This window comes from Fundulus heteroclitus, unplaced genomic scaffold, assembly GCF_011125445.2.
Source record: "Fundulus heteroclitus isolate FHET01 unplaced genomic scaffold, MU-UCD_Fhet_4.1 scaffold_52, whole genome shotgun sequence".
In the NCBI taxonomy this organism is placed as follows: domain Eukaryota; kingdom Metazoa; phylum Chordata; class Actinopteri; order Cyprinodontiformes; family Fundulidae; genus Fundulus; species Fundulus heteroclitus.
The window spans coordinates 2,044,368-2,070,908 of record NW_023396945.1 but is presented as its reverse complement, the minus strand read 5'-3'; the positions used below and the strand labels follow the sequence as shown (position 1 = coordinate 2,070,908).

At 39.2% G+C, this 26,541-nt stretch overlaps 1 long non-coding RNA gene across 2 annotated transcripts in view; it reads right to left on the bottom strand.

The window, feature by feature from the left end:
• Positions 1 to 26,094, bottom strand: part of LOC110366445 — a 65,272-nt gene extending 39,178 nt beyond the window's left edge. For both annotated transcript variants that reach the window (XR_004929695.1, XR_002426680.2), the window contains exons 1-2: positions 25,681 to 26,094; positions 22,325 to 22,493 (exon numbers count right to left, since the gene is read on the bottom strand). This is a non-coding gene — a long non-coding RNA (uncharacterized LOC110366445). The remainder of the gene's footprint in view (positions 1 to 22,324; positions 22,494 to 25,680) is intronic.
• Positions 26,095 to 26,541: the final 447 nt, after the last annotated feature.

Here is a 26,541-nt window from a genome sequence, read left to right as displayed (position 1 = left end):
GTCATAGTTTGATGAGAGGTTATCTTTTCACACAAAAGAATAAGTCAGGAGAAGGGTACACAAACATTAACATTAAAAAACAAAAGTTTCAAATCCTATTAGGAGAGTGGTGGCCTACCACCACTGGTGGTGGTTAGAGCATTGTGCTTGTGTCCCGGAGGTTCTGGGTTCAACTCCCACAGACTAGCCACTCTGGGTCCCTGAGCAAGACCCCAAATCCCAGATTGCTCCCATGTGCTGCACTGTGGCAGCCCACTGCTCCCCAAGGGGATGGGTTAAATACAGAGAGAGAACAAATTTGGAATGCAAGTTTCGATGACAATAAAGATGATCATTATTAGATTTAAACTAGTAAGAGAGGATGCCGAAAGGTTGACAGCAACACTGAGGTTCTGGTTATGTGCTACATAAGACAACAGTCCCCTGTGTGATTTATAAGTCTAAGGGGTAGCATTTAAAGAAGCTTAATATCCTCTTGTACGAGAAGGTGTAATGGTCTGCTGAAGCCAGACCTGAGCTTTAGGGCCACAGTTCCGAACAGGGTGATTGACACAAAAACAACAAAACACATGACGCAAAGCGAGAATATGCTGGTTGCAGAAGCATCCTCTGTGGTTGTTGTTTCTTCAGATGGAGATGGTTTTTTTTCAAGACGAGTGAAGTTATGATTTGTTCCAAACATCAGTGCACTTTGGCCCCTGACCTTCAGGTGTCTGCCAGAGTGCTGAAGATAAAGAGGGATTTCATATCGGAGCATCACAATAACACCAAGTGCACATCCAAACCAAGAAAAAATGACTTAATGGGATCAAGATGTAAAAAGTTTAAGAATGAACTAGCAGGACATTTCACAGAAAAGCTGTAGAGGGCTGTGGACAAAGGATTTGGAAATCTTACGCAAGGTAGAGCGGGCAAACATTGCCCTGTGGAGATATGAGATGCTGAGAGACTCCAACTCAAACAGACCAATGCTGAAATTGAATGAAAATGTACTTCAACAGTACAGGAGAGAAAGTGCAATTATGCAACCAGGTGGTTGCAGGATTTATGTTTTTATTTCCATCAGGAAGATATGAGATATACATCATGTATATGTTGGAAATTATTTATCTTTGTCTCATGCTGGACTGCACTGTGAAGTAGTTGTTAAGTCAAGTGTTAAACATTTGGAGCGTTCCGTCCTGGTGACCTTTCCACAGTAAGAGGTTAAGAGACTCCTCTTCTCGAAGAAGATCACGTCCTTTGAAGCAGACGTCATCAAGACCAGGATGTCACAATATTCAAGAAAAAGATTCCTATCCCACTTGAGAACCACTTGACTCATCACTTAACAGACAGAAACCTTCAAATATTTGAAGTACCTGATAAACACGGATTAGCAGGGGTGTAATTTTTGATTAAATTAAAACAAAGAGTATTGAAATTGCTCCCCCCCCCAAAAAAATAAATAAAATAAAAAATTAAATCCAGGCCTAACATCTAAATTGAATTTCAGCAAAATCAATGAGCTAAGCTTTTTCAAATCTAAGTAATTTAGGTTTTTAATTAGTAACGGGATGCTTTCATGGGGATGGGGACATTAGGGCCACAATGTATGATAATATTTTTTAACAGGACTTTCTGCAGAGTACCCAAAATGCTGCCTACAAATAAATGTACGAGTAAGGGCAGCGTCCTCGCTTCTTATATAACTATATAAAATCCTGCTGACTGCAACGGGCTTAAGGAGCCAGACATCCTGCAGACAGGATATAATGTCAATATTTAATTGTGATCATTCAGTACCAGGGGTTCAGCTCAGCAGACAAGACGATACACAATATTTGGTTCACAAGAAATACACGAGGGTAGATTTTAGAAATACTTTGGAGAGAAGGCACACATCCCCTTCCCCTTTTTTTACAAATACACTTTTGCACATCAGACATTGTGTTTTCAGAAATCTCTGCTATCCATTTGTTAGGCTTGTGTAATGCTTATGTGGACCTGTTTTGTTTAAAAAAATATTTTAGTGTTTTCCAAATAGGAATAAAAGATCCCATATATACCGAACCATGTTTTAAAGAGAACCAATGTTCTCACTGTGCTTAGAAAGGATTTGCTTCTTGTATCTTCAAGTTTTTCTTCTACTGGGAACCCAACGTGCAGCCAGAGAAACACATTTAAAATGGTTGAGGCTTCTTTAGCTCTTTTGTAACAGTGTTATCAGACAGCAGATCAACTTAGATCAATTTATGAACTACTTCTCAAACATAGATATATTTTGTCATGTTCAAAGCACTCATCATCTTTATATTCTGATAAGGAATATATATATTTTTAACCAGACAAAGCCAGTAAACCCCTATTAAATTAGGGAATGATCTCTAAAAGACAAGCTAAAACTTGCTTGGATTTTGGTAGTCTTACTATACATGCCTTACCATAACTTTGATATAGTGGCTGTTATATTGCATATCAACTATCTTGCTAAGGCAGACTTAATTTTGACATGAAATAATCCTGCAACATGCCACTCCAATAAGCAGTGTTTTGACTTCACATAAATTACTCTGTGTGTGAATACAGTGGGTTTCATATTACCTACCAAAGGCATGCTCTATGTTAAATCATGACTTTTAGGAAAATGTTTAACCCCCATAAGCTTTGCAACAGTTAGACATCCAGTTCATTTAGAAATTTTTCACAATTTGTTAGCATCCATGGCAAAACGTTCCACCCTAATGATCACATCAAAAGGTAAAAAAATAACTAAAAATGAAATCATTAATGTCACCGAGAGGAAAGCTGAAAGAGCTTCTGTTGCTTTCCAGGTAATGAGTCAAAGTCACTATTGCCTTACTAAGCACGTCCTGGTTAAACCTGAGGCAGTCAGTTCTTCAGTTTTATCTATCCACAGGCTGTTTTGTCTTTGGGCAAAACATTGAGACCCACACTTCTCCCAGTTTATGTGGGTTTGTGTGTGGAAAATACTTTGTGGAACTTAGAGCAAGAAGCATTCTGCAGCTATTGCTTACAAATACCTTCAGGGATCATTAAAACTAGAAAAAGCTGCTATCTCTAATTCTGTTCAAACTAAAACATTTTTATGCCAAAATATAACTAAATACAGACTGAAACATAACCATTTAAGAAAGTTAAATCAGTGTTTTTACCAAAAAGTTATTGTTTAAGGTCTTTGGCTTTCTGCAGGTAACTCCATTGACTCTGCCCACCATGATCTGAGCAGTGATTTTCTTTTTCCGTTTTCTTTTAGGTGACAGCCCAATAGTTGTGATCACCTAAAACGCTTGCTGATAGATAAAAGAAATAAGCCATTTGCACACAAAAAAAAACTTTGTAGAAACCCTGCTTGCACCCTGCTAAAGCATTCTGCTTAAAATTTGCGGTCAATATTTACCTTTGCTGCTATTGTTACTCAACAACCTGCAAGTTAAAAATGTCCTTGCATGATTAATTGCACCTTATCAGACGTGCCTGTGCAAATTCTCAGTTTGCTGTTGCACCTTGTCAGGTGGCCATCATACAAAAGTCTAAGAGACTGCAAATGTGAGGATACATTTGTGAATCCTACATAATTCACAAGCAGCACCATTTAAGTTTCTAATGTTGAACTGTGCTGATTTAACTTCCTTTTATGAGTCTCTTTGGCAAAGGGAACACCAACATGGTAGCCCCCAAGGACCACAGGTGGTGCCGATGAGCCTGTTCTAAAAAGAACAATTCAGCAGTGAGAGGCATCTAAAACTTTATTTTATTCCGTTACTATTTTTGTTTAATCACATTTGCATTTATATAGATTTAAAAATGACAATATATATATATATATATATAACAAAGCATGAAAAATATATTTATTTTACATAAAGTTATGGTGAACTCAGAATCTTTTAGTTCAAAGGTCTGGCAGCCCTTCATATGACACAACACCAATGAAGTTGCTCTCAGTTTCAAAAGGGTTGGTGACCCCTGCTTTGGCATGTGCGGTCGTTCATTACTTGCATTAAAAATAAATGTGACATCCCACCTTGAGTGATTAAACAGTTGTCAGAAATCCTTTTAGGTTTAAATAGACAAAATGATCAGGAACCGAGGCTTTAAATTGTCCTCAGCATCTTCATGATAAGTCATTTACTGCATTATGCCTAGGATCATTCTCCATCCGCATTGCCCTTTGAAAGACTGATGTTGAAGCATCTGAAGGACGTCACAGGCCCCCACATGGCCCCTTGCAGTTTGCCTACCAGGCAAACTGGTACGCATATGAGACTGTCAACTTGAGGCAACACTTTCACCACCTCGACCACCCATACACAAAACCCCAAGATCCCGTTTGTGGACTTCAGCTTGGCCTTCAACACCATCAACCCAGACAGGGATTGTGCCCAGGCTCATCGACATTGTTGTGCAATCAAGCCATGTGGACTAAAACACGAAATGTGAGACTTTTACAAGCCCTCAGGGGACTGCCTATCACAGCAGGGGGCCACTGTATAAAAAAAACCCTGTCCACAGACAAACACTCTTTGCACGCTGTTCCTCAACAGCAGCATTGGAGGGACACGCACTCTGGACAGACCTACAAACATGCAGGGTCGGCCAAGCTAAGTACATCCCTGTCCTTTTCCAACATCGGAAATCGAACAGACGATTGCAATGAAACAGATTGTTTATGATCTTTCGAAGCTGTGCAGGAGAAACGCTGCCTGGGAGTGAGCCACACCTCTGCGGCGCAGAGATCCACATGATGCAGGCCTGCAGCGCTGAGCTTCCTACGGCCTGAGACTCAGAGCCACCTCCTCACAGCCCCGTTTTGAGCTAGCCACCTGCTCGCTGCTCAGAATACCAGTCTGCATACTGCTTCAACTGAATGCCCCAAAGTGAACCAAATTGGCACACAGGCACCGAGGTTTGGCAGAGTTAGGCAGGGAAAGTCAAATAGTTTATTTAAAATGGTTTTACTGCTTTGTTTTAAGGTTTTGTTTAGTAAACAGCCCTGGAGCTAACGGGCTAGCTTCTGCTAGCATTATGGAAACCAAGCTTTGCTCATGTGTTTTTCTAGTTATCATAAACTTTATTTCCGTAAGGGTTTAATACACCGATAAGATATCAATGTTTGTGTTGTCCGGTCCACTCATTACGACCAAATGGAGCTTAATTTTTTTGAAATTAGCGCAGAATGTCCACTAGCATAGCGTTATTAGATTCCTGGATAGCATTAGTGCTACCAACAAGCCAACACTACTACGGTTGGTTTTAAACATAATGCTTGTTTCTGTTTCACTCCACCATTGTTTTATAGTGCTATGAGCATTATCACGGCATTAATACGAAGCATTAATGTTGACTGTGTTTACATAGTTCCTTAGCATCTTTTTATCTTCACTTTGCTTAGTAGTTTAGTTTCTAGCCTAGTGGAGAGGATTTGTTGATTGAAATATAGTGTTTAACTCAGATAAACAGCATTCTATAGTGATGTTCTCTGAATGTTCATTTTATTTCTGATAATGAATTCTTGAACTTGAAGAGAAGTTGTCACTCCTTTATTCTTTATGTGTGCAGAGTTTGCTCTGCACACATAAAGAATGCCAGGGCTAGAATCATCATTTCAACTGTTGTCCTAATAGTTGTTTGGACTGACATTCACCAGATAATACCTAACAGACCAAGAGTTATTAAATAAACAGTAAATAACATTAAAACAGTGCGTAATAATAGCTCAACAGCATGTTGCAGGGTCCAGTATGGCTTCAGCTTGATTTTTTTGCAGTTGTCCTCACTTTTCCTCAAGCACACTCTGATACATGGTAGAAAACATGGTGGATCCTACAATGTTCACCTGGCCTGGTTCTGCCACAGTAAAACATCCCTGCTTTATGTGTCTTCATTTTATTTATTTTTTACATAACTGTGCTTTATAGCAATTATATGCTAATTTAGTATCAAATGCTATTCTATAGATTTCAATGATTATTTAAACTGAAGTCAGTTCTGGATGACATTAATACAAAAGATGTTTCATGTTAACATGTTTCACGAAAGAGAATATGTTGTGCATGACTGGCCACAGAAAGTATCTGATGCAAAACAGATGCAGTGTAAACATTCATAAATAGACTTCCCTTTAAAGGGCTGTGAAATTCTCATTTTTACACAGCTTTACTGTTTCATCAGATAGTTCCTCTGCCAATTCACATCAACACATTTCAATTTGTAGCACAGAACAGTATTGTTAAGTAAACACATACTAACACGGTCTTCAGTGTTATTGTTTGCTGACGTGTAGGTTAATAAATGTGTAATGTAAAAATGACACCAGTATTATTGTTTCTGAAACAGCATCAGTTTGAAATGTGATTATTTTTTAAAGTGTTTTATTTAAATGAGATGGACCCATTGTGTATGGCCTTTAGTTTGTCCCTTCGGTCAGAAACTTTCTGTCTCTCCAAACTATACCACTCTTCACTACGCATTAGGTGTGGTGAACAGCGGTACAGGACTGCTGATAGGAACTCAACCAATCCCTGCTTCAAAAAATCAGAGACAGACTTCAGAGATTTAAAACTATGCTGTGATTGGGTGATTGTTCTTCATTCAACTGATTATTATGCAGAAATCCTGATTGGAGCGCCTTGAATGTGTTTTCTAACTGTACAAACTTCTGGCAATAACTAAATGGCGTGTACAGATAATGTTCTTGTGGGTCACTCTGGAGAACGGTGTACCTGGCAGTCAAGAATCTTTATTGTCACCATGTGTTACCATAGTGGATTTTTTTGGGACAGACACTGGCTCAGGAAGCACACAGATAACATATAAAACACAGACACAACAAGACAATATTTCCACAATATTTGTTTTTTAAAGAAATGAAATCAGTTGACTATACAGAACAAATGGCTTCTGGGAAGCTTAAAGCATGCAAATAGTCTTTAGCGTCAGTGTATTTGTCCAAGAAGTCCGATATTAGTCCCTTGGCGACCAATATGAATTACTGTGTTGTTGCATGAATTAATCACACAATGTTCCCTCAATGATGCACCCAGCACCACAGTGTGAGAGTGTGGACTTGTCCATGAACTTGAGTCTCTCTTTCAATGTGAGAAAACCTTCATAAAATTATTCACACCGCTGAACGTTTTTCATGCTTTGTCACATTGCAACCACAAACTATGTTGTGTTTTATTGAGATGTTATGTGATAGACCAACATGAAGATGGGCATGAATGTGAAATACATGAAAATGTACAGGTCAGGGATAAAGCTTTGGAGACGCTTACCTTCAGGCTGGTGTTACGGAGCGCTATTTGTAAAAACAAGCCTCCACAGAGACAGTGCCTCCCCCAGGCTGTCAATCTGATGCACACGCAAAAGTAGAGTTGACAATGTATCCAGAAATGTAGGTAAGAAATGTCCAGGTCACTTTTTGATTTACCTGTTCTTCTGCTCTTCAGTGGGATTACGTGAAAAAAACTTGTAAATACACTATGGTCTTATTTCTTTCTTCTGAGGCTTTCCTCTTCTTCTCATAAACTTGTAAGACAGTTTGCTTCTTGCGACTCTCAGCCATTTTGATAACTGGATATGTAAACACTAAAAGTGCACATGCAAGAGAAAACTAGCAAGAAACGAACATGCACATTAGTGTTACGTCAGCACATCACAATGATTGGCATGTGGGACAACCAATAAATAAGACGATCCCCCCCAGAACTCGAAGCTGAAAAAAGAACACCCACTATACCAACATGACGTCCGTGGGCATCAGCTAGCCCCCAAGGACCACATGTCGTCCCTTAGGCTGCTTCAAAATATAGCACAACCCCCCAGTGAGCTGCATCCAAAATTGTATTTTATCTTGTTGTTTTTCCTTTTTAAAATCATACTTGCATTTATATAGATTTAAAAATGACAAAAGCATGAATTATGTTAATTTTTATGTAACATTAAGGTGAGCTCTGACTCTTCTAGGTCAAAGGTCAGTACTGGTAGCCCTCTCATTTTATAGCTCTCATTTTCAAAAAGGTTGCTGACCCCTGCATTATACCTTTAACAGTAAGCAGACCCAGATCAATACCATGCTTATTTGCACCAATCCGACAAAGTATTTCTTGTCACAATCCCCAGGTGTTTGATCATTTTTAGTGTTGGGTACCTGGGGATCGTGCATTCTGTCCAATTCTTCACATTTTATTATTGTTTATTACAATGTAGACTCTGTTCCGTCCTCCTTGTTTGCTGTCATTATTTGGTATTCTGCTCATTATGGATTTATTTCGTTGATTCTTGTATCGGTTCGATCTTTGTTTTCCTGCCTGTCTTCAGTTCAGTTAGTGAGTTTATTTTGTCATTCTCTGTTTTTTTTTTTTTCATTGTGATCTTGATATGATTGTTTGGTTCTGTTTCCCTCCTTGTCTTCTGCCACTTCATTGTACTCCCTCTGCCTCAGCTTGTCACCCTAATTAGTTCCACCTGCTCTCCTGCTTTCTTCTCTGTTCCTTCCAGAGTTGACATGGGCCACGAGGCCCATGTCAACTCTGGAGGAGAGATCAACAGCGTATGTTTGAGAGCTGGTCAGTGATAAAACTATCAGTAGTATATTATGCAAATCTGTCCATTATGGAATAGTAAGAAGAATAAATCTAGTGTTGAAAGAAAGTCCTAAGAAGGCCCCTTTGCAGTCATGGACACCTGCAACGGACACAGCAAACATATGGAGAAGAAAAAGGTGTTTTGGTCAGAGGAGGCCTAGATTGAACATTTTAATCAAGGAGTATGAATGATTTTGAAAGTTTCTGAAGACAAGGATCTTCTGAACTAAGATGCGAGTAAGTAAGTAAAGTATATTTATTCAGCGCCTTTCGCAGACAATGCAATCAGAAAGCGCTGTACAGAAAACCGATAAAACAACAAATAAAATAAATAAAAATAAGATAAATTACAATAAAATCTCAACAAAATAAACATATATAGTTGATTGTCATCTGTATAAAAGTGATAAGAAATATCATTAAATGATTTAATAACGCCAGCTAAAGGGAGCATATAAAAAGAAAACAACAAAGGACCCGAAACCGACACCTGTGGAACCCCACAGGTTAGAGAGGCAGTTCTGGAGGTGTAGTTGTTCGCCAAAACGGAAAACATTCTCCCAGATACATAAGAGGAAAACCAGTCAAGTGCATATACCCAGAGATACCAGCTAAAACCTTCAACCGATTTAGCAAAATGTATGGCCAATTGTATCAAAGGCTACGGAGAGGTCAAGTAAAATTATTACAGAATACTTCCCTGAATCAGAAGCCATTAAAAGATCACTATAAACCTTTAAAAGAGCGGTCTCTGTGGAATAGAATTTTCTAAAACCAGACTAAAAAGAATAAAAAATGTGAAACTTGTGTATTAGGGATTTAAACTGACTTTCTACAACTTTCTCCAGTAATTTACTGGGAAAAGGCAGTATTGAAATTGGCCATCAATGCTGCCATCAAGATTGTGTTTTGTCAGTAGTGGAGTAACCTCAGCGTGCTTAAAACAGGATGGGACACGACCTTGCCTTAATGAGCTGTTAATGCTTGACAGCAATGAAGGATTAATACTGAGACTACCAGATAAGAAAGAGGGAGGTAAAATCTAATTTGACCTCCCTCTGAGCATGATGATGGTTTCATTTTGCCAATAAATAAAACCAAGTCATGTATATAAACTATAAACCTGACTAAGCACGTTCCCACAGGAAGGCAATGGTTTCCATAGATGTCAATATAGGTAAGGTCAATGTAAGAAAGTATCATGCCGTTTAAGCTGTGAGCCCACATGAATGCGGCATTTTGGGAGACTGTAAACAATCATTTTTGAAAATGGTTCCCAGAGTGGATAAATCTCAAAACGGCAGTTTCAGTCTTCCGTGTGTACATGCAAGCCGCATCTTTTCTTAAACGATGATGCCGTAGCTTCGGCTCTCTCTCTAACCCGCATGTAACCCTCACTTTCACGAACACCAACAAAGATGGCCCCGTCCAGCGTTGCGTTCATGCAGAGACAGATATCGGCTTTGTTATGGCTGTCAGTAGCGTCCTCGGACTCTTCCTTTCTAATGACCACGCTCTACAAAGCGAGTCCCCTGCCAACCCACATAAAAATCACATTGAACATGTGTGAATGTTCAATGTGATGTGTCTGATCCCCCGCCACGGTGCTGTGTTTATGTCACATGAGTTGCCTGCGCAACCTTCACTCCTGAAAAAGCATGTAGCCACTGTGGACAGTCGCCTGCATTGTCGTCGACTTAGCAGCAATTCCTCATAACAAGCATGTAGTGACAGCTTAGAAATGTTATGTTTTTTTCATTAATTTTATGGTCTAATTTCAGTGCTATAAAAATAAATACATATCATCTTTGAAGGGTTCAGTTTGAATCACTTGCTGGAAGAAATAATGTCAGTACAACATAGGTTTCAGCTCAGCGACTCAGAAGACATACTCTAAAATAATGATGGGGTGCTAGGATATAGAAAGCGTGAGGCAGACAAATGAATAATAGAGATGACAGTCAGTGGTAAAACTCTATCATGTTCGATAACCACCTGTCTCAACTGACCTGTGAAATCTTTAAGACTGGAACAAATGCAAATAGCTCTTACTTGCTTGCACCAAAAAAAAAAAAAAAAAACCTCCTGAAGGCTTTTCAACTGAGCTTATTCTGACAATGGTGCTGTGCCCTGAGCGGGCTGAATGTACGGTCTGGGCCTTGAATGGTACAATGTGTGAGAGCCGTGAGGGAGAAGCTGTGGAGTAAAGGCCCAGGAACCCTCCCGGCTGCCTACCACTGAGCAAAGCCTCAGCTGCCAACACAAAAACAAAGTTGACCACCGTAACCACAACTAGCAATAACTGGAAAATACAAACATAAAATGATGCAGTAACAAGCCAAGCCACACCACTGACCAATTTGTAATGAATTTGTAGTGTATAATTCATTAAAAATTGTATATAGGTTCAACACCAGCATTATGGATTAATTAGCCCATGAAACTGTTTTATGCTTTTATCACAGGGTTGCCTTTAAACTCCTTTTTTCTGCAGTTTCCAGGATTTCTGCAGTAATAGATTTAATGTTTGAATCCAACAGATAATCCAAGATTATTCTCATGTATGCATTAATTAATACAGTGCCCTGAAACATTTGCTCCATTCCCGATTTCTTCAGTTTTTGCTTTGTCTTACTTGTTTTAGATTGAACAGATATAATACCTAACAGATATGACTTGAGTAAATACAAAAGCTGTTTTAAAAGATGATTCAATATTTGAAAAAGGAGAAGCTATCCACGCTCAGGCCTGATTAATGGCCGACCTGAAGACTAAAATGCCTTACACAGAATAAGTTTTAAGTATTTGAAATAGGCTAAGAAATCCAAATGCAAACAAACAAACAAACAAAAAGCAAAAAAATCACTATGCCTTAATGTAATGAAATTCAATAACAGAAGAGAAGTAAATTTCTTGCCCTCTATTGGACTAGAAAGAACAGGTATGGGCAAAGTTTTTGGATAAGAGGCTGCATAAATTTTTTAAATTCGACAGATGGGCTTGGCCAACATCAGATGAATGAAAATCATGTTGTTCACACAAAATCTCCCTAATATATGTTAGTTCACACACACGATTTTCCTTTATTAATGGGGAAATTCACATGTACTCAGGGTCCAAAACTAACACTTGCCAGAAGCAAAATGCGAGTAAATTTTCTGTTTGGGGAGTACATTTCAGAGGGCTAGCTGCGACATGGCGATTAAATGTTTGCACCAAATAAGTCGTGTTTTTCAGTCACACTCGCACATGTGATGCGAGACCGACAGCAACTACGCCATGTACGTTTGCTAACAACTAGCTTTTAGCGCAGGCTAATTACTAAGCGGAATTACGTGGAGACATTTAGCAGGGGTCGGTCAGAATTCATATTTTGGCCGGTAAAAACTATGATTCTTACATCTACCGGCCAACTTGGCCAGTGAATCACGAAGTTCATTTCGGACACTGCATGTAATACCTGTAAAATGCATTAAAATGTCCCTTAAATACAGTTTTAGTGGGAACAGTGTTAATCTTAGTACATATCTGAGGTTTTCATTAGTCATCTGGGGATTTCTGGGTGCTTTGATGTTCATCATGCTAAAGGTTTGCTCACACGCTTAGGGAGAGTCATACAACACATCCTCTTTGACATCTTTTGTATGTTTGGAAATTTGGTTTAATTTGATAAAAGGATAAAACTCATCTCGTTTGGGGGGGGGGGGGCAACCTTCTCCTTTAATGTTCTTTGAAATGCTGTGTTAGTTTTACACCAACCACAAGCGGAGGCACACCTTCCGGACATTACCAGTTCTGTCTTGTCAGGCCACAGAATATTTTCCCCAAAAGTCGTTAGGATGGTACGGATATTTGTTGGTAAATTGTGAGACAAACCTTTGTGTTCTGTGTAGTCACCAGTTGTTTCTTTTACCTTGGATGCAATGTTTGTCCAGCCCTTTTCTCATTGGTAAAACGTGAACACTAACCCTAACTGTGGAACTCTACAGTGTGTTATTGGCTCAACACTTTACCTGTTGTCTTCTTCTGTTATGCTACTAGCTGCCACCTTGTGCCAAGGATGAATGCTTGTATTGTATTAGTCAGATGCCTGAGCAGATTCCCATTTACCTGGATCATAGCAACTACAACTATTAGTCAGCCTGACAAATTGCAGCGATGAGTGTACCAAAGAGAACAGAAGTCAACAGTGAGTGCCAAATATTTAACAAGGAATGAACAAAAATATTTTTTCACCAAAGTCTGATTCATGCCTGTATGTGTTATTTGCCGAAAATCTTGTTAGTGGCGCAGGAGCTAGGAGTTCACCCTGTAACCAATGGATTGCCAACTTGAACCCCCCTTCTGTCAATTCCATTATTGTGTCTTTGGGCAAGACCCTTCACCCGCTTTGCCTGGTGCGATTGTATGGCAGACCTGCTTCTGTCAGTTTACCCCAGGCTCGCTGTGGCTACAATGTTGCTTACCTGCCATACCCTTTACCTGCCATTTATGCTAGCAACTGGTCAAACTAACAACAGACATCTATGGTTCAGAAGTTGGCCGCCAATTTACAGGTGAGCCAAGCACCAAGGCAAGTTATTTGCCGACATTCAAATTAGCAAAGGCCAGCAAGCCTTTCTCTAAAGGTGATTTTTTTTTTTTTTGCAAGAGAGCATGACAGAGATGGCAGATATCTTGTGGCCCAAAAACAACAACAAATTAAAACAGATTTGGTTATCATGCAGTACAGTGACTCGCCATATTGAGCTAACTGATGAAGATTTAGCGCCTAAGCTAAACAAAAAAGCAGAGTGATTTATGTTATAGTCATTGGCACTGTACAAAAGTGACAACACAGAGATCACTGCTTAGCTTTTCATTTTCATCAGACGGATTAATGAAAACTAAGGAGTTTATAGTCATGGACTCCCTAAAACGTAAACCAAGGGGAGACGATTTATTTAACAATGTGATGGAATTCTATGAGAGGCTCAAGCAATCTTTGACAAAACTTGCCAACATCACCACAGATGTTTCACCAAACCTTACTGAAAAAAAAAAACAACATTGGGTGGTCAGCATTGCAGCTCGACCATGCAATGTAGCCAGTTGTAAAACTACTTAACTATATAAGAGTGAGGGGTCATCAACAATATCAATATTTTATGCTTCTTGAAGAACCCGATGCAGATCTCCAGGACTTGCTATACCGCTACCATGTCCGTTGGTTAAGTTTGGGGAAAGTATGTCAAAGACTTTAGGAGCTTAAATGGTAGATTATCTCATTTGTAGGGTTACTAAGAAAGCTGATGATTTTCCTGAGCTGAGTGACATAAGTAGGTAGTGCGCTTTAGCTTTTGCTGTGGACATACTGGGACACAAATGAACTGAACATGAAGCTACAAGGAAAATGTATACATAAAATGTAAAAAAACATGATTGCCTTCAAAGCCAATTCAAGCCTATTTTCTGGACAAATGTCACAAAAATCTTTTACTCACTTCCACACACTGGTGATGCTGAAATAGGCCCATCAACATGTGAAAAAGTACAGGATTCTGCTGTCAGCTGTCTGATTTCACTTCAGCCGGTGTAATGTCCCTTCTCACAAGATCCTAAAACAGCACTACGGGCGTTCCAGTTGGAACTGAACAAATTCTTAAATGGGGGACAGAGATTATTTAACTTTTTATGACATTCTAATCTATGGAGATATACTTGTAATTAACCTAATTTCTGATTACATGTAACATATTCCAGTAGTTGAGAATATTACCCTTAATTTAACCTAAACATTTCAGTTGGTCAGCACTTCTCAAGTTTCTTTCTGAGTGAGAAATGTTTTGGTGATATCTCTTTAAAAGAGGGCCGAAACCTACAGCTGTGAGAGCCCTCTCACAGCTCCACTTTCAAACTTCATTTTTCAGCTTTTTGAAAAGATCTTCAGAGGCACTCTGTGGACATTTGGAACACACTCTCATCAGCCTCCAAATCTCCCAGCATGCCATATTGCAGGGGGTAGCTTTGTTCCCGAAGTTAACTGAAAAGTTGCCCTCCTGAGCCCGACACAAAGCCCTGCAACTCTCTCACTCAAGCAAGTTTAGGCGATAAATATTGTTCACGTGAAATCTCACTTTTTTATTTAGATAATATTATCGGCAGATCTCAATTCTGTTTTGATGTTTCACCGAAGGTAACAACCTTTGACTGCTTTCGAAATGTTAGTAGAATTTCAGTTGTGATTGAAAAAACTAAAACACACACACACAAAAAAAGAAAACTCCCATCCGTGACGTCTCATGAATTTAATTTTATCTGCTTTCTTCATCTTTCCGGAATCTCGAGTTAAATCACCGGAATTAGACACATTCAACAAATGCATGATCAAAGCCTCTTAATAGCTTGAAATGGGACCCATTTTCTGTGATGAACAACTAAATTATACGCAATCTTAATGCCATGGAAACAGCTCAGACCCTTTTTGCTTCAAAGTGGATACTTTAACAGGACTGGCTGACGTGCAAAGGGACAGTGCAGGCTGCCTGCAGCATCTGGTGGACACCTACAAGACTGCAAGTTTTTTGTAAAGTTTAGGAGAGACATCAAGAGTCTGATAAAACACTAACAAATATGAGCCAATATTTATCGTCAGCTCCAGAGCCATGCAGGGTGTTTTACCTAGCTCTCAGTCATGGATGCAACATTCAACAAATGATAGTAAAACCTCAAGATCTTCAAGATGTTCTTCATATAGGTAGCAAATAATGTCCTTCCCATAATTTATGCTCTTTATGAAGTCACCAACACAGACAGGACAATGCAGGAAGGACCTTTGCTTTTAAGTTTGACCTATTCTTCACCACAAATGGGAAAGGGAGTTGGCTAGTAAAGACGTCATCTGGCTGGCTGAGGACACTCGGGTACAAAAGTACTGAATAAGCCTTCACTTATTTTTAAACTTTTTGTGTGACAGCATTTTGAATACTTTGAAAAAAGAAACCACGGCAGATGGACAGGAAAGCGATAAGTCTTTAGATGCTAACAATACGAATATCCATTGAGCGGAGCGGCCTCGTTGCTAACCAAAGTCGTACTTACAAATTTTAACAGATTTTTGAGCGCATTGTACCACATAAAATTGGTCAGTAAGCGCAACTTAAATCATATATAAAGGTGCACCATCAAGATTGACAGGATTTAAGGGTTTTAGGTGTGCCTTATAGTCCGAAAAATCCGGTTATGGTTCATGATTCAAAGTTGCATTGTGCAAGTTTTGAAGTTAAGTGTTACTTATTTCCTTTCCCATACATGCCCTTACAATTGCCCAGCATGTAACATGAGTTACCCTCTATTTACTGGAGTTGGAGCCTCTAAGGGCTGGATATTCAGTTCATGAGAGAGTTATTCAGGCTGAATTATCTGGGCGTACGCGTGGGTGTGGACGAGCTGCGCACTCTCGTTAACCTGGCTACTTTGTTGAGTATCTGACGTAATCAATGCATTAGCAAGAGAACATGGGCTGACTTCAATATTTATAGCTTTCTTACCTCATAAGACATTATGCCTCTAAACAAAAGACCTGAGCAGTCACAGCGGCAGAGGGGGCAGACATTTGAAAAAATCCTGGAACTTACGCTATGCCCTTTTAAATAAATCTGGACAGGATTTGACCATTTCTAGGCTCCATCCGAAAACGTCTAATTATAGCTCCTAGCTCCTGCTCATTGACCTTTCATGGGGTCAACAATTATAACAATATCATGGGTAGAAAAGGTGCTTCGGAGTGCTGTGTCGATTTTAAACAGCCTTTAACATACGTCATTATGCAACGGAAACGTACATGGATGATTGTGATCAAATCATAGTCTACAGCCTTCTGCAAATGAACTACAATGTGCACTCTCTCTTCTCTCCGGGCCATTTTTGTTCATTTACATGAGGTGGGCTGTACTTTATAAGTCATGTCACAAAAAGGATTGTGGGACTCCCTAAAGCTCATTAGCGCCAGTAAGAGACATTGTGAGATTCCTATGCAAAATTAGCCATGAGAGGAAGCATACAGGCTCCTTTTCCTACCTTCTTCCTTACTGATTGCACTATTCGGACAGGACTTATCATGGCGACCGCCGACACACTTCCGGTTTGGCTAAAGAGTCCTTACCTAAAGATGTATTCAGATTTAACCCTAGTTTTGAATTTATAACACTTAGATTAGCCAAACCTAAACTAAATTATTCAACACCAGTCATGAAAGGTACATTTATCTTGACCTGCCTAGAGACTGCATATATGAATTAGCTCAAATCTATAATCTGGTACAACGCTTTAAGCAGCGTCATTGATGTTTGAGTCGTACATGGTTCCCTTTAAAATAAAGTCATAGTTCAGATTATTGGACAACTTTTAGTGTGAACAATTTCTATGTAATTCAATGGAATGTAAACAATTCCACATCTCACTTTTTTAGATTTATCTGTTAAAGGGATAATAACATCGACTTAAAATATATAAATAACCAAACTGTATTGTGTAGCAGCAACCACAGCCTTTTAGCTTTCAGAAGGTCCGACATGTTATCATTGGGGTCTATATCAGGTGAGGAAGGGAACCATGTTGTTATTCTTTCATCTTTTATTCCTTAAGTCTTTCCTAGCTAGCCACGATGGAGCATTGCCCTGCAAAGAAATCATGGTCTCCTTGAAAGATGCCGACTTCTTCCTCTTCTTGAATAAAGTGTCTTCTGAAAACTGGTAATAGGTTTGGGGGTGGATTTTGAGTCCATCCTTACCCCGGAAAGGTCCAACTGGCTCATTTCCGATAGTACCAACCCAAACTAATACACCATCCGCCTCCATTTTGGTAGTGTCTAAGTCTAAGTGGAGCTCTGTGCCAGTTACTGATCCGATCCAGCCATAGGCCCATTCATTTAGCCCTCCAAGAGTTACTCGTTTCATTAGTCTATTACACCTCTGTTTTTCTTGACATTTTGCAGGATAATTTACACATTTCTTTTCTCAATGAATTTCTTGCAACTCTATTGACAATTTTCGAAAATATGCTTGATGGTTCTATGATCACCCCCTGATAGATTTTACAATCTCTTTTTTTGGACCATTTTATGTGAGGAATAGTCAAATAAATAAGTAATTTTAATTTTCAAGGGCCCACAACCTCCCTTATTACACAAGTACACATATCGTTTTATGCTTGAATCGAATTCAGGTTATTTTATAGATTGGAGTTGGAAATTATGTTTAAAACTGATTATAGGATCACTTGCCAAATAGTTTTTCACACAGCGTAGTTTCAACTATAGTAATAAAATGAACTCCATATTTCAAAGTCATCATGTACAACTTGTCTATTTTAAAAGAGTGTTTCAAAGACCATACTGTATTTTTCTCTTGATAAACAGGATAAATGTGTTTTTTATTACAAGCAATGATGTTTTTTAAATGACGTCTGATAGGCCAATCCTAAACACTCACAGGTAAAGGGAATTAAAGCCCATCCCAACCTGAAACCCTTCCATATTGTAGGCTTTTTCATTTACACGAGCTAATCAGTACAAGTGAGCGCGATCACAAAGGAACAGTCAGTGACACCAGAATAATTAGGCTGCACAAGTCTAATCCTTCACACAGCACTTAGGACGGTTTTAAAGGCCACAGGGGCAAACTCCAGAGCTCCCCTAACTGTTAAGGTGAAGTCTGGTCCATTTTACAGTCACTTGGGTGCAGGCCTGATTGCTAAAGACCAGGGAAAGTAATCCCTAGAGTTGGGCCACTAAACCAGCTCTGTCCCTGTAACCATGGCAGCAGACAGGTAGTGTCTAGGTCACAGGGCAAACATGACCGCACTACGACAATGACCGTGCTGATGTAACACTAACCTGGGGTATATATATTCATCCATTAACTAATGTGTATCCTAATATAAAAATTAACCCTCACATGCATAAAAAAAAGCTCCAAGCATTGCAATTCGCTAGAACATCGAGCTTACGGGGCACGTTTTTACTGACACCGCATTTCATCAGCATGGCAGCCAGACATAAATGTAGCCATTTCAAATGTCTCCAGTGAAAACAATTGGATACATCTTTGACATTTTGTCAGAAATCTTCACAGTTGCGATAAGCTTGATTTAAGCCCTAATTTCTAACCCTTACCAAGTACAGTCATGGTAAGACAAAATAGAAATGAAAGTAAAACAATTTTAGTGCATTAATGATATTTTAGTGACCATGTTCTATTTTTTTTTTCAAATGTAGATTTAAGAGACTTTTAATGAGTGTAATTTATTTTTATTACAACTTTTGTTATGGTCCCTATCCAAATCAGACAGTAAATGGAAAGAAGTCTAAACCTCAAGGAAAGTTGCCGGGTCCTTTCACCCCTTGATTGTTCTGTACCATTTTGTATCATTTTGGGTGTTTCATACGCCAGGTTTTCAGGTTTAAAATTAGGCTTAGGCAACATGGAATTCAAATCTTCACATAATAGTTTGTTGCGTTTATGGCAACAACAATAAACGTAATGATAAAGAGTATCAAAAAAAAAAAATCACTGCAGTCTACTTTTCCAATAGAACTCACAACAAGAGCAACTCACTGCACACTATCACAGTCCCACAAACCTAAAACCTACCCATTAGGCTACTTTTCAGTAAATCAGTGACATTAAGTGGTGCAGCTGTACTGCTGAACAAAACCCAATAACTTCCAATATATTTATTTTGAAATTAAGTGATATTTATTGATGCTTTTTAATGGTAAATGTTAAAATTGATAATGCCAACAAAATAGATTTTGGGGGATAATAAAAATGATAAATTAACGTTTATTGATATCACAAAAAAAAAGATCACAATCGTTTTATTTTCCTGATAACGAGAAACTGTTTAGTAATCTCCAATCCCTACTTGAAAGAGAGCTGTATTCCATGGCCCAGTTTGTATTTACCTGGAAGGCGTGGTCTACCCGACCTAAAATGGGTAGCATCTCTTTAGCCTATGCATTGTCTGCCTGTAATAATTGTGATTATACTACTCTGACGAACTCTGACTACTTAGACGTTCACCTAGAGCTATTTTGGTTTGGTTAGGGGTAGAATCCGCCCTATTTCATAAGAGCTGTCCTGTCCAAACAGGGATCTAAATAAATTAAAAAGGGGAACAATTAAAAATTCTTAGAAAGTAACAGCCTACACAATTGAAATAAAACCATTTTCAAGTTTTTATCTCCATGGTTTATGGAAGGACCCAACCCCAAAGAAAATTACACTTATATGCAGTTGTTTACAGTAAGAAATGGAAGTAGAAAAAGCAGCATGTGGGTATAAAATCGGGGTAAATTATTGGCTGAGGGGTGAATAATTCCAGAGCAACAATGACCATTTTGTGGACACATATGAAACATTTTTTATATATATATATATATATATATATATATATATATATATATAGATATATACATACATACATACATATACATATATATATATATATATATATATATATATATATATATATATATATATATATATATACATACATATACATACACACACACACACACACATATGACAATCAATTAGATTTATATCTTAAAAGCACAATTTGCCCAGTTGGATTTATATTTTTCTAAAAAAAAATATCCAAAAAAGTCAGACCTGTCTTGCCCTTTTCGAGAGAAGCACATGATCTCCTCCTGGCCTTTTCAGCTCTCCGTCTCTCTTTTCAGTTGCTATGAGACACTCATGCTGAAGCCAAGGCTTCCACAATTCATTACTGTTGGAACAAAAGCCAAAGCAATGGACAAAGCATGGCAGAGCAACTCAAACCAGCTCCCACTTAACACACACATCACACCTCTTACTGGTCTGCTGACAGACAAATGCCCAATTCGGCACCACTCCTTTATTTCCCATTTTTTATTTTTTTACGGCTCCGGGAGTGTGGATGGCGAAAACGCTCAAGAAGTCAACAGGTTGAAGATTCTTAGGTATTCAGAAATTGTTCGGCTTTGCAAATATAATCAACGTATTTAATACCTCATTTAATGCCTTTAGATGTCAGAGGCTCAATTGGCTCCAAAGCAACACCAGCGCAACATCACCTGTCTCTGGCTTTCCACCAGCTCCGCTTCACCAAATCATGAAACATCTCTTTTCCCTGCAGCCAATCAGATCTCAATCTCTGGCTGTTCTCAAGCAAAGAACGAAAGAGGAAGGCCAATGAGTGATGGCCCTCCTCCCCCCCTTTATATCCTACACACACGACAATCACTGTTTGAGAAATGCCAACAGACGGGCAATCAGTCATTGTAATTAGGCTCGCTGCCGTTCCCAAGCCTTCATATTCCAGGCCAGAACTGGAGGACGTAGGTAGCAAGCTCCCCAGCTGCCGCCCGCCACAGCCCTCCGCTGGCTCGGCCTGAGCCCCAGCACAGGCCACTCCCTTTCTGCTCCCTGCGATGAGAAGGGCGGCTGCAAAATTATAAGGGGAGCTGGCTGGCTGGCTGACTACATAATTACTCCCCCCCCCCACCCTCCCGCCCAGTCCCACTGCTCCTTTCTTCAAACTGAACAAGAGCAGAAGCCTTAGCCTCTGAAAATCGCTTTCAAAAAGAGGGTGTTGGCAGTCGTAACCTGAAAATCGTAAACATTAAAAGTGGTTTCGTGTCAGTTTTTCCCTCATGACTTGCTTCTAATTTCATATAAAAGCACTATCTGGGCTTTTTTCTGGTCGAAGTTTGTAAAGACCTTCAGATCTCTCTGGAGTTAACAGCTAAACAGGAAATGAGCACAATATTTTGCAGGGATTTATTTTATTTGCTTGTAGACCGTGGGCCAGATTCTGAAACTGGCTCTGCTTGTCACATATAGGGCCTAAAGTTTTCTTGGCAGGGAATCGGAGAATTGCAAGTTCAGCCAAAATAGACAATAAAGCAGAATGGAGGAACATGCCAAATTGCCAGGGCAATTCGGTACAGAGGCTCATTTTTCCAAAATGATTCATGCTGGAAAGAAACAGCGTTTCCCTGTCCTCAGATGAACTCGGTGCGCTCTCCGTCAGCTTTTACATGGAAGCCGTGGAGAGAGGAAGGGGGTGGGGTGGGGGGTTGGGGGGGGACTAGAGAAAGCTCGGTTGCACAGGCATGCATGTGTGCACACATGCACATGACCACATGGCCATTAGAGCGCATTCTTTGCACACAGTGGAATTAGGTAATGCTCATAAAAACCCCAAATACTCAGACAAACACACAAACACGCAAATAGCCACTACTGTAAAAAAAAAAAAAAAACATTTTACAGACACAAGGGGGAGAAACCAAACACAAAGGTTCCCAAGCAGGACAAATTAGACAGAGGGATAAGTGCCATTTTTGAAGCGAAACACAATCTGTTCTAACTAGCAAATTGTTCCATTGTCCTCCAGCAGGATGAAGGTTACAAATTTGTACAATAGAAATTTGACAAGTTGGGCCTGCATCTGTATTCATTCCCTTATGCTCCGATACCCCTCAAAAATAACGTGTGACTGATTGCCTTCAGAAGATTTCTAATTAGTAAACAGGCTCCCCCTGTGCGCGATTTCATTTCAGTATAAATCCTGCTGCTCTGTGAAGGCCTCAGAGGTGTCATAGACGCCAGAAAACATCCAGCGTCATGAAGACAGAGGAACGCAGCAGACAGGTCAGAGATAAAGCCATACAGTTAAAGCAGGGTTAGGATATAAAACTATACCTCAAGCTTTGAACGTCTCACGGGCCATCTCGCCCTAATCGAAAGGTGGAGAAAAGTCAGTCTTAATCCAGGAGGTCCATAGTCCATGGAGGGGCTGCAGACAACCGCAACTCAGGTGGAAGAATCTGACGTCGGAGAAGCCATTAGACGTGGACTCCACAAATCTGTCCTTTATGGAAGAGTAAAGTAAAGCTATATAAAAAGGCTATAAACCACAAGAAGTCCCATTTAGCCCTGCACAATATATATCACACGTCTATCGTCATAAAAACATCACTGTGTGAAATATTCATATTGCAAATGACTGCTTGGAGTGCAATAATGGTTAGCCAATATATTCCAAGAGGTATGAACGTGCCTTTTACATGCCAATGTAATATTTGGCCAGTTGGAGTCTCACGGCAGCAGATGTTCACACCGGACACTAATGATATTGTAAAAAAAAAAAAAAAAAAATGCTGAAGGTCAGACAGTGATGGAAGGACAGACGAGAAAGAGAGGAAGGAAGAAAATAGGCATTTATTGCAACCAATATCACCACTGAAATATTTACTAATACTATCGGAATCGCCAGATTTTCTAATATTGTGCAGCCCTAGTCCCACAGCAGTTTGCAAACGCGTTGAAGTAGGCGCTCTGGTCAGATGTGACCAAAATTATACTTCTTTTGGCCAACCTGAAAAACCTTATATGCGCAAAAAAAACCTAGCCTGTATATTATTCTGTAATCTCCATCCTTTATTTTAGCAGGCACAGGGAAGCTGGACAGAATTGATTTAAAGATGCATGGAGCTAATTACAGGCCGGTCCAGGAAGAAAACCTGTTAGGGTCTGGAAAAGGCGTGAGACTAGGGCAGAGGTTCACCTTCCAGCAGGGAAACGGCCCTAAACATAAAGCAAGAGCTACAAGTGGACAGTTTTGATGAGAGTATGTCCATGTGTTTAGCCAAAGTCCAGACTAAAAAACAAATGACACACTGGGCAACACTTGAAACTTGATGTCCGCAGGCATGCCATCCAATCTGATACCGATTCATTTTGCAAAGAAGAGATGGAGCAAAATGGCACCCCGTGCATAGCTGTTTCAAGAGTGGGTTTCATTAGTAAAAATACTGAAAACTGAAAAAATATAGTTTGTGCAAAAAGTATATTTTATGCTATAGTTTATGTAAAATTTTGTAATATATGGTAATTATGCCTTACTTTGTGTCACATAAAATCACAATAAATTACACTCCAGTTTGTGGTCGTAATATAACAGAGTGGAGAAACACACAGCAAGGCTGTGAATAATTTCAAACGGCTCAGCGTTTTTTCACATTAAAGAGATATATTTACAGTAAACCTTTACTCTCTAATATCTTAATAACCTATTTTAAAATAATGCAATACAAGTCCACACAGTACATGTTTCTTGCGATTCAGGATTTTTACAGCTCACTTTGCAAGTAACCACCAAGTAGAACTTAAAGTAAAATTAGATCATGCAAACATTAGGTATTAAGTTACATGGGAAGGATAAAATCCATTTGCATGATGTTGTCAGAGGCTTTAATGCACCCGTAACTATGCAGCTAGTAATGAAAGTCGCTGTTTGTGCAGCAGAAATGCTGCTGTCGGCAATTTTCAGAGGCATTGGATCAAAACATTTATCCTAAAATTATCTTAAAATGTGGAGGTCAAGGGAGACGCATGCAGAAGCTGTAAATATGCATTCGCTGAACTCCAAAGATGTGACAGGGGGAGTTATTTCACTCGTAGAGAAAATCTTGTTCTCTGTCTCCTGTTTATTGTCAGAAGTAAATATCCGGCACTAAAACGTAATTAAAGTTCACTTAACGTTCCTTTGGTGAACTGTAACCTATCATTTACCGAGGAGTTTAAAAAGCAAAGAGGAAAAAAAAAAACTAGAACGACAAAGAAACTACAAGAGAGTGTGACGGCAATGAGAAGAAGAACACACACAGAGGTAGGTGTGTTTCATTACTGGAAGAAAATCCATGTCAACCAAGTCACTGCAGTATTACACAGAGACATTTCTGTTGACGTCTACAAAGGTTCAATACAAAAAGGACCAACTTCAGGACAAAACGAGAACCTACTGCCCAGAGCTTCAGCTCGAGGGTTTCTTGTGTACTGTTCTTTACATTCCTTTATTCTATAACTGTACCCTGGCTAAAAAAAAATAAATAAATCTGCATTTCATCTAGAGAGGCACCAATCAGCCACATTTCAGATGACATTGTTTTTTCTTGATTGGCTCTGATCTGAGATCCACAGGTTTTAGTAAAAAAAAAAAAAATATTTAAATTTTTTCTTATTCAATAAAGCATAAGAAATAACTACTCTAAGTAACTTCGGTCAATAACACATCAACCAACCCCTTACACTTTGATTTTAGTTGAATAAAAATCTGGCAAAGGTATAGATTATTTGCAAAATATTGAAATTCCTTCATTTTGTGTTGGATTCAAAATTGCTATTTGAATCAATATATGTTTAAATATTTACGAAAAAAAAAATTGATCTGTTGAAATTAATAGTTAGGTGAGACCTCATTGAAAGCCAAAAATTGGAGGAGCGCTTATTGTGGTGTTAGCTGGTGCCCTATACATGGAGGCCCGTCAGTCCTTGACGCAGCCTCAGGGTTAATGTCCCGACCTTGAGACCTTTGAAGGAGGTCTAGGTACAGTAATAATGGCTACTAATACTACCAAAGCTTCTAAAATTCAGTATCAGAAAGGAAAAGGGTGCTGGGTTCATCTTAATATGTTATTTTAAAGATATTAGAATATAGGGTAGGTTTTTAAGCACAGCTGCAGCTCTATGTGTTTTAAAGTTATAGTGAAAGTCCAACATGCTGCTGGTGCACAACCCTAGTTGCAAATGATTATTTTTGGAGCAGAAGGTTCACAGGACTGGAACTTACTATTAACCCATTCAAAGTTTTAACTACAAGTGATTAGGCTCATACATTTTTAAATTTTTTTTTTTTTTTTTACAATCATGACCATTTGTATTTGTATTTTTAAAACCACAAGGCACCTAATATAGCATAACACTACAAAAAAAAAAAAAAAACTATTCACATTAGTGCTATGCAATCATTTTAAATACCAGAGTTGTTCACAGGTGCTCCAAAACTGAATTAAAAAAAATTAAGTCGGTGTTAAGTCTCGTTTCAAGGGTATTCCCATTTGGCTAATCAATTTTCCAAGAATATTACGGCAATAACTGCTATCGCGTAAAAGCAATATTTATGGGACAATTAAACTTTTTATTGGGTTCTTCAGACTGAGCCAAGCGCCCGTGTTAAATGTGAACAGAGGGATAAGGAAAACTTGGAAGTGACTTACCATAACAAGGCGCCATGTGCTGCTTGTCAACTGAGCGTCCACATGGCGCGTCAGACGTGGCTGACAGCGGTGAATGAAAGAAAACTAGTTCAAATGTTTATCTTCTGACGCACACAACCTATTTATATACGTTGCGGGTGCTGCGCGCAAATCTCTTTTTTTATTATTTTCTGGTTCCCACAGACCTGCCAAAAAGTTAAAAAAACAACAACAACAACTTGTCTTCTTCCTGCAGAAAGCCAAAGAAGTGAGCAGCGAGCAATCCTCCGGGTTCCAGGTCACCTATGAGGCGGTGGTGTGACAGCGCAGTGGTGAGGACAGGGATTAGAGCAGAGAAAGGACGCTTCTCCTCTCCGCTGCGCAGTGCGCACCCGGTCCTGGTGTCTCCAGAGGGAGGGCGGGCTGCATGCATGGCGGATCTGACTCACTCCGCTGTGCGGAGAACTCCGGACTGGCACTTATTATCACACCCGAGCAGGGGCATTTTTTTTCCCCGCTTAGGTTTGTGGGGAGCAGAAATATTTACTAGGCTTCATTCTTGTCTGGGCTGATTGTCCCAGTACACTGGATGCGAATCTGGTATTGGAGCACAATGAAAGAAGAGATCGATATTAAACAGCGCTGACGCATAAACACCTATTTTATACTGACCCATGTATTATAGAGAGTCAGTTTAAGTCACCATTTCAAGTGTTTATTCGTGTTAAGTTTGATTGATTATGGTTTAGAGCTAATAAAACATTCAGTGAAATTACTCAGAAAACTGGAATATTACATGAGAACAATAAAAGCTTTTTTTTTTTTTTTGTTTTTAAATGTATGTAGCAATATTAAAACTATTTAATCCATTCTGAAATGCCC